Below are 15,608 nucleotides of genomic sequence, written 5' to 3'. Positions count from 1 at the left end.
CAGTTCGCTAATGTTCTAATATATTAAATCATTCAAGTTACTCAAGGCTTTTTAAAAAGAGGTTTTCATTGTTTTACACAATCAGTACTAGGCGATCTAAGACCTGCCCAAAGAGTCTAAAAGCTGGAATGACAGATTGTTACCCATCTCCCACTCCACTGTGCCCGTCATGTGTCTTTGTGCCTCTTGATTACTTAGGAAAAATAATGGAGGTGACTGTTAGGATTCTGCCACTCCAGCATGACTGCACATGCGCAGTTCAGTAGCTAATCAGGGGGTCTTACATCATCAGTGTGCTGTGTGATTGTGTAAATGCACACAGCGTGGTCACACAATCAGCACATGTGTGGCATAGCTCCATAAGCCCACATGTGCAGGGGAATCCTTAAAAAGCTGGACACAGACTCCTTCCCTCTCTTTCTGCTCCCCCACCACCTCTCTCTCTCTCTCTCTCTCTCTCTCTCTCTCTCTCTCTCTCTCTCTCTCTCTCTCTCTCTCTGCCCCAGGCCTGGCCATGCTCTCTTCTGTTTCCCACTTCCTCCTAGTAAAGCTCTGATACTGGGTTTTGTCATGCCTTGTGCGCTGCTTATTTAAAACCAGCAGTGACCCCAATGCCAGGAAGCTAGAGCTACAGATAAAGAAGGAACAGCTAATGGTTGTCCATATTTCTGTCCCCTCAATGTGCTCCTGGGGCTATCAAGGAAGCTACCCAGCACTCCCTATTGGTTACTGGCATCCCCAGGAGCCATGAGCCGGAGACCAACGGGGAAAGGGACGTCAGGATGTCACTGTCCTGGCAGAAGAGCAGATATTCTAAAGAGAGACGTGTTTCCCTCCTTTTCGCTATCAGAATATTGATACAATAAATCCAAAGAATTACCATTTGCCTGGGAGTCATTCCCAGGGACTCCCAGAGGAGGAACTTGCCTCCCCAGAGAAGCTTCACACAGTTATAGTGACACATGGACATTTCCTGGATTTCCTTTCTGTTATAAAATTGTAACTGAAGGGCGCTAGCAGGCCTGAGCATGGCAAACACAGGCCCAAGTATGGCAAATATGGCGCTGGCAGGTTCTGCCCTTCCCCCTTCCCTCTCCCTTGCTAAACCGTTAGATTACATTCCTAAAGCTAGCCACCAAGGTCTATTCCCTTATTTGGCCACTGACTCATTCCTGAGGCTGATCACCAAGGTCCAACTATCAAAACAACAAGGTCAAGGAATCCAAATTACTTATTTTGACTAACCTAATTAAAATACTCAATCAAAACTTACCAACTTATCCTAGCTCGTTCTAACACAGACACACACACCCCTTTTCCCTCTTAAAACGAACACTTACAAAGCTGTTTGCTGCTGCTTCTGCCCGATTCAGATTCAGCCAACTTGTCCCTTTGCCTTGGTTAATAAAGCATCTCTTTGTGTTTGGTTTGCGCTTGTGCTTGGAGATTGGTGTTTGGGGGTGGTCTGTGCCTAATCTGGGGCCCAGAGGGGCGCACCCTGACATGTGCAGGCCCCTTCAGTCACATTGCTACAGAGAAGGGAGAAAGAAAGGAAGATTCTTTCTCTCCCTGATTTTGCCAAACCACAAATAAATCCATTTGCTTAACCAGTTTGTTTCCTAATTTCCTTAAGGAAGAAGTGGCATTATGAAATTTTGCAGTTTCCATTTTTCATGTGTGCCTGTGTGTATATGTGTGTGCTCTGAATGTGCTTTGAAGGTCCATCTTGGCAAATGGACAGGCACACGTGTGTGTCTCTGTGTGTGAGAGTGCATGCGCAAGTGCATGCACACACACGCATTTGTACACATGCACATCTGTGCTCACCTGCATGCATAAGACTGAAGTTGATGTCAAGAACTATCCTTCATTTTCCATTTTATTGAGTTGGTCAAACAGAATACATGAAGATGCTAATCTCACTACTCAGCTTCCTTGAGCGATAGGAAACCCAGTGATGCTTTCTCTTCAAGAACAAAGTGATGATGTTATCACTCCTAATCTCAGCCCTGCACATTTATTTATATCACCTTGCATCCAGGATAGGAAGGGCCTCCTAGGAACTAGAAAAGTTACTTAGAAGGACCATTCTTGGGCACACATAAGTTATAAAAGTGTCCTTAGTAAGTTTTATACTAAGTAAAGATTGCTTTGGAATAAGGCCAAGGGGGGGGGCATTCAGACTTCAAGTCCCATATGATATTTAATGTGCAGGAATGAAATAATCAGTCACAGCAAAGACCTTCACAACTGGCAGCCGCAAGTAGAACAAGGGACTCTGAATTTGTTCTGGTCCATGTTTGGGACTAGTTCAGGGAAACAGACCCCCCCTCATCCCCCCCAAGCTGAGCATCATTTATTCTACTCCAGTCTAGCAAGAGATTTAAGACAGAGAAGCAAGTGACTTGGTCATCTTTGGGAAGATGAAAACCAGTCTGGAGATGTGAGAAGCTCCGTACACATAAGAGGATACCAGAGTTGCAGCCATCTTAGAGAAGGGTCAGACAAGGGGCAGCACTCAGGAGGCAGAAGCAGGCCGATCTCTGTGAGTTCGAGGCCAGCCTGGTCTACAGAGCAAGATCCAGGACAGGCACCAAAACTACACAGAGAAACCCTGTCTCAGACAAAAAAAAAAAAGAAAAAGAAAAGAAAACACCAGAGGATGTACTGTCCCTTCACCCCTAAACCCAGAAAATTAGGAGCTGCACAAAAACAAGTTCCAGACATTTCCTGCCATAACCTAAAGGATATGATACCCCATAACTGGTATAATAAACAAAGCACCAGGTATGTCCTGGGGGACGTTTTCTGCTGTTGTAGATTGTATGCCAGGCTGTCAGAGGGAATGAGTTTCAGGTAGATAAAATTGGGATGTCTAACTATCACAGGAAATGGTCTGCTGGCAAAATAGATGCAATAACATAGATTACTAGAGGAGAAAGCAATTCCTTTGCAGCTGCAACTCTCCAATCAGTTCCAACCAAGCATCTCTAACCTGAAGTAAGCACCAGTTCTGAGCTTGTAACTATATAGAGTTGGAATCTAGATCCCCGACCCCAAAAAGTATAAAGCATGCCGGGCGGTGGTGGCGCACGCCTTTAATCCCAGCACTCGGGAGGCAGAGCCAGGCGGATCTCTGTGAGTTCGAGGCCAGCCTGGGCTACCAAGTGAGCTCCAGGAAAAGCGCAAAGCTACACAGAGAAACCCTGTCTCAAAAAAAAAAAAAAAAAAAAGTATAAAGCCCCTGCCCAATTGTTACTCAGGGTCTCTCCTGCTCTGCTGCTGCGTCAGACAGAGGGAGAGGCCCAAGTTAACTCGAAATAATAAAAGACTCTTAGCCTTTGCATCGGACTTGTTCTCTTGTGGTCTTTGGGGGACTCTGGGTACAACACACAGAAACATGGTTAGCTGTTCATTTTCTCACCTCACATCTTTCCTCACAAAATAATTAAACCTTAATTAAACTTGAAATAACTTCTGAGGAAAACAGATGTAGTAATTGTGGAGAGAGGGGGAAGCTGTACTTCAGGGACTGGGGCCCTGCAGAGGCCTTCCTTCCCCCCAACACTGTGACAACTTGAAACTTGAAGTCTGCACTACCTGATGGCAGCCAAGAGCCCCACAAATCCTGACAGTACAAATAGGACCTGGCAAATGTCACCTCCCAGAGCTGCTCCAGAGACTGTCTGCACCACAGAGGTCCAGGTGAGTTCACGGAGGTAAGATCTTCGATCCCCTCAGCTGTGCCAGGGAGAGTTTCACTAAAGCAGAAGTCTCTCCCTTTGACTAAGCCAGGGAGCAGTTGAGAGGCTCTGTGATCCTCAGGACCTCTGCTCTCCTTCTGGCCCTACAAGGCTGGCCCCTGACTCCAGAAAGACCAAAGGAGACTAGTTCCTAGAGATACAGAAATGGAACAGAAAAGCTAAGGCATTGCTATCCATCCTTAGGCTTGAGGGTCATGACAGAGCTCTGGCTGGGTCTTTGCCTAAAGTTACCTTTTTAAAATGAATCAATAAGATAAATAAGATTTTCAGAGGTCTGTCAAAACCTGGAGACAATCATGATACACTCCTGTAACATCAACACTAGAGAGACTGAGACAAGGTAATTGTTCTTCAAGGATATTCTGGTTTACATACAGAGACTCTTTCTCAAAAATTACAAGACAAAAGAAAGGAATCCCCAGCAAAGCAAGCATTAAACAACAAGAAAAGTGTTAATATTTTTTATCATGACTTGGGGTGAATTGATAGCAGGGACTTTGACAGATCTTAATCTCTGACTAAATACTTCATATTTATTCTAAATACATCAGTGAATGCTGATGTGTTTGTTACTAATGTCTGGAGCATATTTCATTATGTTCAGATATTTAGGATGGTATTGTGATTTATAGGATGCAGTACTACAGGAGATCACACCTTTGTCAGAGGCATTAGTTGAAAGGCAATAACTGGCATTTCTAAAGCCATGAGGCCACCTGGACACAAAGGTAGCAACAAGGTTAGGTTGACGAAGGTCACAGGTGAGACCATCGGGACACAGACATTTAAAGCAATCCTGTGAGTTTAACAGGAAGGAGCAAAGGGAACAGAGGCACTCCAAGTACTCAGAACACACAAACCCGTAAAACATCCAGACTCTTCTTATTGTAGAAAAGGTGCTCAAAGCTTACCATAAGTCCCTGAGAAATGAGAAAGGAGGAGCCCCTGAACAGGAAGAAAAACATCCTGCCGAGATCTAAGGTTCTGGAATCAGCTCAGACTGATGCAGAACAAAGCAGCCTGCCTGATACACAGGTTGAAGAATCAGGAGAAGCAGCTGCAAAGCAAACTGACAAACTGCTGCTCACAAGGCCCCACAGAGGCAAATGCACCATGAACTCTGAGATGGGGGTCCCCGCTCACAACTGTATACCCCAACTACTGCGCTGTTTGTAGCTGATATGGAAGACCCATAACTCAGAAACTGCACGCATCTCGTGGTAGCACATAAAACGTAATTAATCTCCTTCTCCCATCCACCTCAGCAGCAGCATCTTGTCCGGAGCTGTCCCATGCTCCCTTAGGTGCTCTGAATTCATCCACTGGGGTCACAGCCCTCTGCCACACACTCTCTTGGGAAGCACCAAGGGTTCCTCTAGACTCCTTCCCTGGCTGCAACCTGGTAGTTACATAAAATTTTCAGGGTATCTTTGACGACTCAGCTTTAACTGTTGGCCCCTATTGGAAAGGTTATTCAATTTGACTTGACATTGAGGACTACCTTTAAAAAAAAATAACTAGTAAACATTTATATGGAGTGAAATCACAAAATGGTCAATATAAAAACTTTCAAAATATTAAGATGTATAAATAGAAGTTATAAAGCTTTGAAGTCAAAGGAAATCTAGAAATTGTTACATTAGTCAAGATGCAAATAAGAAGATTCTGTGGTTGGTATGGAAAATGAATAAAAAATTTAATTAAAAAAAGATTTTAAAAAAGGAAAGAAAAGAATATCAAACAAAGGAGGAGACAGTGTGGAGGGTGAGGTACCAAATCTAAGATATGTTACAGGTGTTGACCCAGCAGGGATTCCCCGTGTCTGTGAGGTGATGTGGGGAAGGCACACAGATTCATCATGAGCCTCAGGCTTTGGGAGTCGGGTGGGGAAATATGATGAAATGGAATAAGAAACAGAGGAAGAAATGTTGGTTGGAGAAACTGGAATTCGATTCAGCTATGCAGAATGTTAACTAGGATAAACCCTACACAGAGACAGACAGACAGATAGACAGACAGACACACACACACACACACACACACACACACACACACACACACACACACACGAGAGAGGGGGGGGATTTTACAAAATCAATTTTGCTAGTGTAGAGCTAAAAAAAAAATCTTCTTAAAAACTTTAGATTTTGGATAGCAGTTACAAAATTCACCTATCGGAGTGCACACAATATCCCAGAGTCCACCAGGAAAGGGAGAGTTTCAGGGACCTTAATCTGCAACAGTACCTTTGTCCATTGCTGCCTCCTGCACACTAGAAAATGCCATTGTGAAAATGTGCTTTTCAGATCCATGTCTGTCATTACTAACGCTTTCTTGAAAAAGTCTTTGCATCCTGGATACAAGTTTTTCTACCTAGGAAGGAAGAAATGGTTTTGAAATTTATTAAGGATACTGTTTTTCTCTTCATGACTATGGTTGGCACTCTGGGGAACATTTCTGTTTCTGTGAATTATATGTTCAGTTGGTGGAGAGGCCCTGAGAAGAAACCCATACACCTTATTCTCATCCACTTGGCTTTTACAAACATCATACTCCTCCTTGCAAAAGGATTGCCAAAGACAATAGCAGCTTTTGGTTTGAGAAACTTCCTAGATGACATAGGCTGTAAGATCATCGTTTACCTGTCAAGGGTGGCCCGTGGCCTCTCCATCTGCACCAGCAGTCTCCTCACTGTGGTCCAGGCCATCATCATCAGTCCCAGAGCATCTGGGTGGAGGAGGCTCAGACCAAAGTCTTCATGTCACATCCTTCCATTCTTTTCATTCTTTTGGATACTCAATGCTTTAATAAGTGTGAACTTAATCCACTCCATCACAAGTATAAACCTGAATATGTCACAGCTTGAAAATGGTGACAACCATTGTTATTTTATGCTAGAAAGTCAGAAAACAAAGTGGCTTGTTCTCCCTCTCATGGTCCTGAGAGATGCAGTGTTTCAGGGAGCCATGGGAGGGGCCAGTGGCTACATGGTATCTCTTCTCCACAAGCACCACCAGCATGTCCTCTACCTTCAGAAGGCCAAGCTTCTCTACAGAACTCCCCCTGAGCTGAGAGCTGCCCAGAGTGTCCTCCTTCTAATGCTCTGTTTTGTTTTCTTCTACTGGACTGACTGTGCTTTTTCTCTAGTTTTAAGTTTCTCTTTAGTGGATAATTCCTTGATTATAAATACTCAAGAATTTATGACCCTTGGTTATGCAACTTTTAGCCCTCTTGTGCTGATTCACAGGGATGAACTTCTGCCTGAGTGTTGGCATGCTCAGTGGGAGAAATTGAAAAAATGTCTCTCTCGTGTAGCTGTTCAGTGAGTGTGAAAGAGCTCTCGGTTCTGCAGTATTGTGGGGAATACAAAATCCCACAAAGCAGTTCAAGCATGTGTTTATTCTCAGAAATCTCCCTGGTGATTGACCACCTTGAGCTGATTGATGAGAGAGAGAGATCTTAGCAAATTACACTGATAAATGAAACCTCATTCTCTGTATTTCCACCCTTTTGAAAGGATTTTATTTTTTCTACTTGTCTATATTTGTATTCATTTATTGTGTATGAATAGTTTGCATGCATTTATGTCTGTGTAGCAAATGCCTGCCTGGAGCCTGCAGCTGCTGGAAGAGACCATCAAATGCCCTGTGACTGACTGGGGTTGAACAGATGGCTCTGAAACAAAATTTGCCTGCTAGAAACTGAGCCCGGCTGGTCTTCTAGAGCACCCCTAACTCCCGAGCCCGGCTGGTCTTCTAGAGCACCCCTAACTCCCAAGCTCTCTCACCAGCACCTTAATTAGGATTTGTAGAATTCACGTTACTACTACCGTGACCGGGAGCATTCAGGTGAATTTGGTAAATTTTATCAAAATTCATAGTGATTTAATCATGTTAGTCCAAGAAATCTGTTTTCTTGTACCTGACACTGTGCTTACTAGGTGGTACCACGATGCTCTTTGGGGATACTTCCAAGTGTCTGTAACTATCCGTCCATAGAGAAGATGTTATAGAATTGGGAAAGAAGGACGTGCACTCTGCATTCAGTTCATAGAAGCCCCACGCCCCAGTCACAGACATTAAACGCCCTGAAGCATTTCATTGGTGGTCTGTTCATGAAGGTTCTCTGCAGGAATAAAGATGGCAGATGTGGGATAAACTAGAAAACAAATACACAGTGGAGTTTCCTGTTATATCGTCTGCAGTTTCTGTGCTGATGAAAAGGTATGGATTTGCCTTTTTGCAATGAACTAGTCACGTGACTGAAGCCGACTGAGCCTGGCTCGCAGCTGTTCTTTGTTAATGCCCTGGTGCGCTCCACGACACTATCCAGCCATTTGTCATCAAAGAGCTGCAAAAGGAGCTGAGTCTACATTTGTTTAGAAGGATTCTCTGCTCGATTTCCCAAATTGGATCCACACAATAAGATATTGACATGGTTCTAAGACTCTGATGGACACATTCTGAAAAATACTTAGTGATACATGATTGAACATGACATTGTTGAATCATTTGATGAAGGTTTATGTCTCACTTTTTAAAAACTTATCTGTCATGTCTGACTAGAACCCCTGCAAACATCTGGGTGCATCATGGATCTTTACAATGATAAATATGGATTTATTTTTTGCTTGGTTGCACTGTATACACAAAACTTTTAAGTGATCTATATTGCACTGTGCTGTAGCTTATTAAATACCTTATTTTTGTAATATAAAGATTTATTTTATGTATGTGTCTATATGGGTTTATACCACATTTTTACAGGTGCCCACACAGGATGGGAAAGGACATTGAGTCCCTGGAAGCTAGAGCCATTATGAGTCTTATGATGTGGATGTTGAGGAACCGGGATCTTCCGCAAAAGGAACAGGTCTCTTAACCATCCCTCCAGCTCCTTGTCTTTCTCACATAAATGTAACTTGTTTGTACTTATCATCTATTGCTCAACTTAGTCTCACAGCTCTTTTGTGAAAGTCTTTTTCTAAGTAATTGATATAAATGACCAGCCAAATCAAACACTTTCTAAATCAGCCTGTGTAATTTAACTCAAAAAGAAGCGATGTAAGAATATGATAGAAAGATATATTTAATCTGAATCAGGAAGAGATTATTCAACATTAAAAATATATATGGGGGTTTTAAAATAATTTAAAAAATTTTAAAAATAAGATAGACAAGAGACATGTAATTGTCGACACAGCGTGACCATGGATGGCCTGGACTTCAGTGGCACAAAGTTTCTCTATTCAACTTCTCTCTAAAAGTCAGAGTATGTTCAGAAACAATAAAACAAAATCTTGATCAGAGCCCAAATTAAAATTTTTATACATGATGAAAATTCTAAATAAGTAGAGGACAGTGAAGGCACCTGAACATGGGATTCAGTTATGCCCTTCAGGTAAATCACACGAGATCTGACAGATGGATTAGTATAAACAATATCACCATTTCCTTCTGCTGGATGCACTGCTCATCACTAGCATGGACCTGTGGGACAGTATGCTAAATGAAATAGGTCAGCTGAATATAGACAAACACCACGTGATTTTACTAATAAGTGGAAGCTAAATACAAAAGAGAACAGAGCCTTCAGTGTGTGGTGTGCAGCACACAGCCCTCAGAAACTACCTGCATATGATTTGGGGTTTTGTTGTTGTTGTTGTTGTTGTTGTTTTAATTTTGTTTTTTATTATTTAAAACAATTCTCCAGGAGGCAGAGACAGGTGGATCTCTATGAGTTTGAGACCAGCCTGGTCCACAGAGTGAGTTCCAGGACAGTGAGTGCTGCACAGAGAAACCCTGTCTCAAAAAAAAACAGACAAATTAAAAAAAAACAGTTGTCAAATTTAACTATACTTTGATCACATCCCTGCACTCCTCCAAATCCTGCAGAGCCTCTCCTCTCCCCAGTGCTAATCTCACTGACAGTGAGGAGAAATCATAACCAAATCATAGCAAGCTTTACTCGTGTACACCGCAGAGCCAAATCGGCAGCTGTGTCCCCCTAAGGCAGGCTTCATAAGACCACCCCCAATTTTCCATACCTCTTTTTTTGGACAAAACCTCAAGGTGGAGGATTTTTTCAAGCCAGTGTGGTTACAGAAGAGAGACCAAGCAGTTAAGAGTTTATAAAGCCATTAAGGAAATCTTGGAATGTGGGTTACAGAACGTTTCATGGTTATGAGGTGGGGCATGGCCCAGCTCTGAAACATAGACACTTAAGTTCTACCGTTAACAGAAGCTTAACTTAGCTACAGACTTAAAATGGTGTCCCAGAAACAAAATGGAGTACGGCAGGTGCCTCACCTAACCACCAAACTTCAGTTCTTTCTCAAAAACAAAACCAAAACCCAGTACAACAACAAAACCCCCAAAACACAACACACACACACACACAAAAACAAAAAACTATAACCAAATAAAACCAATAAACACACACACACACACACACACACACACACACACACACACACACACACCACTGTGGAGTTCATCATTTGTTGGTCAACCACTCCTGAACATGAAGCCAGCCCTGGATTGGTTGTTTTCCCACCTGTCACTCCACCGAAGAAAACCAATCCTTCCTCTCCCAGCAGGTACAACAGCAGCAGTTCAGCTGTTTACCCTCAGCCTCATGGCTAGGCCCTCATTCATTCATTCATTTCCTTTTTAAACATAATAAAATAAAATATAGTAAGACAAAACAAAAACCATCACATCAAAGTTAGATGAGACAAACCAACAGAAGGAAATGAGCCCAACAGAAGGCACAAAAGAGTCAGAGACCCACTTGTTTGCACTTTCAGGAACCCCACACTATAAATGCAGAGGACCTGGTGCAGACCTGTGCAGGCCTGTGCAGGCCTGTGTAGACCTGTGCAGGCCTGTGCAGACCTGGTGCAGACCTGTGCAGGCCTGTGCAGGCCTGTGCATGCTGCCTCAGCCTCTGTGAGTCCATGTGAGCTTTGATGTAGATCATGTTGATTTAGAAGGCTTTGTTTCCTTGGTGTCCTGTCCCCTCTGGCTCTTACATTCATTCTGCCTCCTGTGTACTCCCCAAGCCAATATGCAGCTATGGCAGGAAGAAGTGGAGACTGGAATCTCAGGGGAAGGTGTGAAAACAATCACAACCCCCGCCCATGACACTGTAAGTGGCTCATTACCAGTACCCCAGGGCAAGCTGCCACTATATAATCCACTTACTTCATTGCTGTGACTTAGCCGAAGGTATTCTGTGGGACACACAGTCTCTGCTTCATGGTGGCCAATGGCCATGCACCAGCTGCTTTCATTCAACCTGACACAAGCTAGAGCTAACTGAAAGGCAAAACCTAAATTGAGAAAATGCCTCCATAAGATCCAGCTGCAGGGCATTTTGGTTTTTTGTTTATTTTTTTTTTGAATAGTAATTAATGGAGGTAGTGCCCAGCCCTTTCTGGGTGGTGTCAACCTTGGGCAGATGGTCCTGGGTTCTATACAAAAGCAGGCTCAGCCTCCATGATGACCAAGCCAGTAAGCAGCACCCCTCCATGGCCTCTGCATCAGCTCCTGCCTCCAGGTTCCTGCCCCTTTTGAGTTCCTCTCCTGGCTTCCTTCAGTGATGAATAGCAATGTGGAAGTGTAAGCCCAATAAACTCTTTCCTCCCCAACTTGCTTTGTTTGTGGTGTTTCATCCCAGCAATAGAAACCCTAACTAAGACAGGACATGTCACTCCTGAAGGAAAGAGACCCACCACAAAACTCCATTACTCCTCTGGTTCATACATTCTCTCCTTCTTCAAAATGCTCTCTTAATAATCTTCAGATGCTGAATCCCAAGCCCAATTCACGTTCACTTCAAGGGTATCACAGTAGATCTCAGAGTTCTTCATTCTTTTATTTATGGCACAAGAGTTTTTAGCCTCTTTTTTGTGCAAAGTATATCACTTAGTAATGCTCATTGATTCACATCTGAAAAATAGGGTTAACAGTGACCTGGAGCCTCCTCCTAGACCAGGACAGTGGCCAAGAGGCTCCACCCAGGACAGGACCAGTGACCAGAAGCCACCTCCCAGGCCAGCCCAGCACTGCTCTCGCTTCTGGATTAGGGATACTTCTCTCACCTCTACTGTTAGCCCTGTGCCCACAGTTGTTTACAGTACTTGGCACGGAAAGGCCCTCCTAGGTGGGACAGTATGTGACAGAGAGAAGCATTGGTAAGGCAGATGAGTTGTACAAGTTCCCTTAAAGCTGTATATGAGGCTCTTGGCTTTTTGAAGTGGGGGTGGTGGGATTCAAATCCAGTCAAGATTTTGAGTCCCATTTGTAGTTTAGTGTTCAAGGAATAAAAGTACCAAATACACCAATGACCTTGAAGTGCCTGTGGTGTAGATACAGCAAGGTGACTCTCATCTGTCCAGATCCCTGGCTGGAACTTAGTGAGAAGACACAATCCTCAGTAATCTCCATAACTGTTCTGTGCTGGTGTTTAAAGAAGGACCCAAGGAGGAAGAAGCAGTGACCACCTACTCTGTGACTCAGAAGAGGGGCCCTGAGCTGGGTCATACCTTGGCACTGTGGGCAGAGGAGGACGGGTCTGGAGAAACCGGAAACTGGTTACAGAAACTTGACTGCTGGGATAACTTCTGAGTCAAGCGAATGTAATAGCTAAGGAGGAATAAGGAAAGCTGCACTTCAGAGGCCGACTGCAGCTTCCTGACATGTGATGATGACAACTGATGTCTGTGCGGTGCTTCCTTCGAGCTGAGAACCACAGGAATCCTGAAAGTGCAAATACGACCTGGGACTCCTTCCCCTGAATCCCCCAGCCCTGCAGTTCACTGGGGTATAGTAAGTGATTTCTTTAAAAGGAAACAATCTCAACTCTGATACCAGAAATTCTGGGGACCAGTCTACAGGCTGTTTCCTCACAAATGCTGAAGCATCTCTGTCCCCATGTTCAGCACGAGACAGCCCTGGGGTGGGTCTCCCCTGAGGTTTCATTTTGTGTCTCTAAAAAGCTTAGACAAATGGAAGTACTTTTTCAAAGTGTCAAGAAAAACCATGAAAGCCAGGCCTGATGGCTCACACCTTTAATGCCAGCACTCAGGAAGAAGAGGCAGGCAGATTTCTTAGTTCGAACCCAACCTAGTTTACAAAGGGAATTCCAGGACAGCCAGGGATACATAGAAAAACACTGTCCCAGGAGAAAAAAAAGAAGAAGAAGAAAAGGAAAGAAAAATAAAAACTCTTTTATCACTCCAGTTCCACCTGTTAATATTATGGCACCATCAGGAAGATTACTTTCACAAATTTGTTCATGAAATGTTTTCCAATAATCTCAACACTGGCCATCATTTTCTTTTGACTTTTTCTGTTAACTCTCTAATAGTGTTTTGCTTTGGGAGCAAGGTGTTCTTTTCTATACCCACCTTTAACGTTTTCCTGTTTGAACTCACAATATCATGCACACATGTAAGTCAACTTCATTATTTAGAAGCCTGTCCCATTAGGAGGCAATATTAATAATTACAACAAACCACCTCATTGTTGGATTTGCCAGGCTGTGAGCTAACATAAAGTGAAGTAATTGATTTTAGTCTTACCCTAGAAGGATGCAGCAGGGAGCAAAATTCCACCATATGTATGGACAAAATCAAAGCTAAGGTGAGTGATTGCTCCTGTAATGATGCTATTTTACCAGAAGACTAGGGGCACATCCCACCTCAATCTGAATGCAAAGCCTGTCTTCTGAAATAGTTTACTATGGTGTTTCTCAAGGCAATCTGGGGAAATGGTCACCTCATCCCAATATTCTCTATTTCATGAGATTTGAAAGAAAAGTGTTTCAGAGACAAAACCTATACCTGGGTCAGAGTTGTGAAGTTTCAGAAAGGTAAAGGAGAGCCTAAGGAAATGTTGAAATCCTAGAAGGATAATATAAGGGGAAGACAGATAAAGCTATCATGATTACAGAGATTTTGGGGTGATCACTCTAGTTGGTTTGTGACAAGTTCTATTATTTTTATCTAGGTAGCCCCCACCTCACAATCCTGCTGTAGTCTCCCTGGTGCTGGGATTACAGGCTTGGGCCACCACACATAGCAAGGGTAGTCATTTTTTATCAAGCTCTATGTTTTTTGGGAGAGGGATTTCTTTTTGTTTTATTGTGTTGTGTTTTGTTTTGTTGATTGTTTTTGAGAAAGGGTCTTACTATGTAACCATGGATGGGATAGAACTATCCATGTGGACTGGCCTATACTTGGAGTTTTTCAAAGTGAATGCCAGCCTCAGCCTCCCAAGGATTGAGTTTAAAAGCATTTACCTCCATGCCTGGTTTAAGGATTCTCTCTCTCTCTCTCTCTCTCTCTCTCTCTCTCTCTATATATATATATATATATATATATATATATATATATATATATTAAGAGACAGGGTTTCTCTGTATAGCTCTGGATCTCTGAATTTTCTGGAACTCAGGCTGGTCTCAAACTCAGAGAGATCATCCTGCCTCTGCCTCCATAGTGCTAGGAATAAAGGTGTATATTATCACCACACCTGGAAAAGGTAAGTCATTTTTAAGAGCTTCCAATCTCTGACTCTATAGTTATTCATTCAGCAGTCTACCGTTATTAAAGACCACTGATATGCTTGTGATGGAAGATTATAGCATAATTCATTAAATATTGAACACTCAGGGTTACAAACTGCTTCCATCAGTCTAGCATCCTCATATGTAATGGAAGAAAGCAGAAGCTGAAAGGCAGTAACTTAAGTCAGGTGCTACCTGCTACCAATCCTAAGTGCAAGCCAGGGTTCACACACTTCAGGCTTCTAGAATCCTGCAGAACAGAAAACTCTAAAGCAATCTTGTAATAATGACTAGGAAATAAAAGAGGAATGGTTCCGACTGGCACTCAAACTATTTAGAATATATGCAAATCTTGGGGGATCTAACACCACATTGCCCTTTACCCTAACGTACTGTCCCATATGAATATGTCTATGCGGGATATGTGCTTGGATGGGAAACAGTAAACTCCTCTCTGATCTAGAAATTTGAAAATCAACTTGATCTGACAGAGATCACAGTGACCCAGTTATTAACAAGGCTGAGGGAAAAGATATGGGTAAATCCAGAGGAAAATTAAAAATTAACTGCAGAACTCCTGAAACAATGCAGTATCCATGATCAACCAGGATCTGAGTGATTTTATTTCAGTCCATGACTAACTTGCTCTGCTGAAGAAGCCCTTACTTCAGACTCCATATCCACAGATTTTCCTAAAACCATGACAATGCACAGCAGCAAGTATTCTGTGTAGCATGAATCTTAAAAGTTCTTATTAATAAAATCAAACCTGAGTCAGGTATTGGGGTGAACACTGGAAGATCAGAGAGACAGAACAGGCCACAGCCACCTCACCTTGCCAGTTCCTCAGCTGGTCCTGTTTCCTCAGACTGGAAGCCTCTGAGTCCTCATCCAGAATGAATCTCAGCTGGATTGCTGCTAGAAGCCTGAAAGCTTAACCAGCCAAATGCTTAACCAGCCAAATGCTTCTAGTTTCTGGTTCTCATGCCTTATATACCTTTCTGCTTTCTACCATCACTCTCTGGGATTAAAGGCTCACTTCTTGGGATTAAACGCGTGTGTCACCATGCCTGGCCATTTCCAATGTGGCCTTGAACTCACAGAGATCCAGAGGGATTTCTACCTCTGGAATGCTAGGATTAAAGGTGTGAGTGCCACCATTTTCTAGCCTTTGTATCTAGTGGCTGTTCTGTCTCTGACCCCAGATAAGTTTATTAGGGTGCACAATATTTTGTGGAACACAATACCACCACATTTCCCCTTATTTTGTCA

At 43.1% G+C, this 15,608-nt stretch overlaps 1 pseudogene across 1 annotated transcript; it reads left to right on the top strand.

Moving 5' to 3' along the window:
• The first annotated feature begins 6,134 nt into the window (after positions 1-6,134).
• On the top strand, positions 6,135-8,034 carry LOC114700312 (annotated as a pseudogene). The gene has a single exon (XR_005091600.1). The product of XR_005091600.1 is annotated as a vomeronasal type-1 receptor 4-like (transcript).
• The last annotated feature ends 7,574 nt before the right edge of the window (positions 8,035-15,608 follow it).

The sequence above is a fragment of the Peromyscus leucopus genome, chromosome 5 (assembly GCF_004664715.2).
Source record: "Peromyscus leucopus breed LL Stock chromosome 5, UCI_PerLeu_2.1, whole genome shotgun sequence".
In the NCBI taxonomy this organism is placed as follows: Eukaryota; Metazoa; Chordata; class Mammalia; order Rodentia; family Cricetidae; genus Peromyscus; species Peromyscus leucopus.
This window is presented reverse-complemented; position numbering and strand designations above follow the sequence as displayed.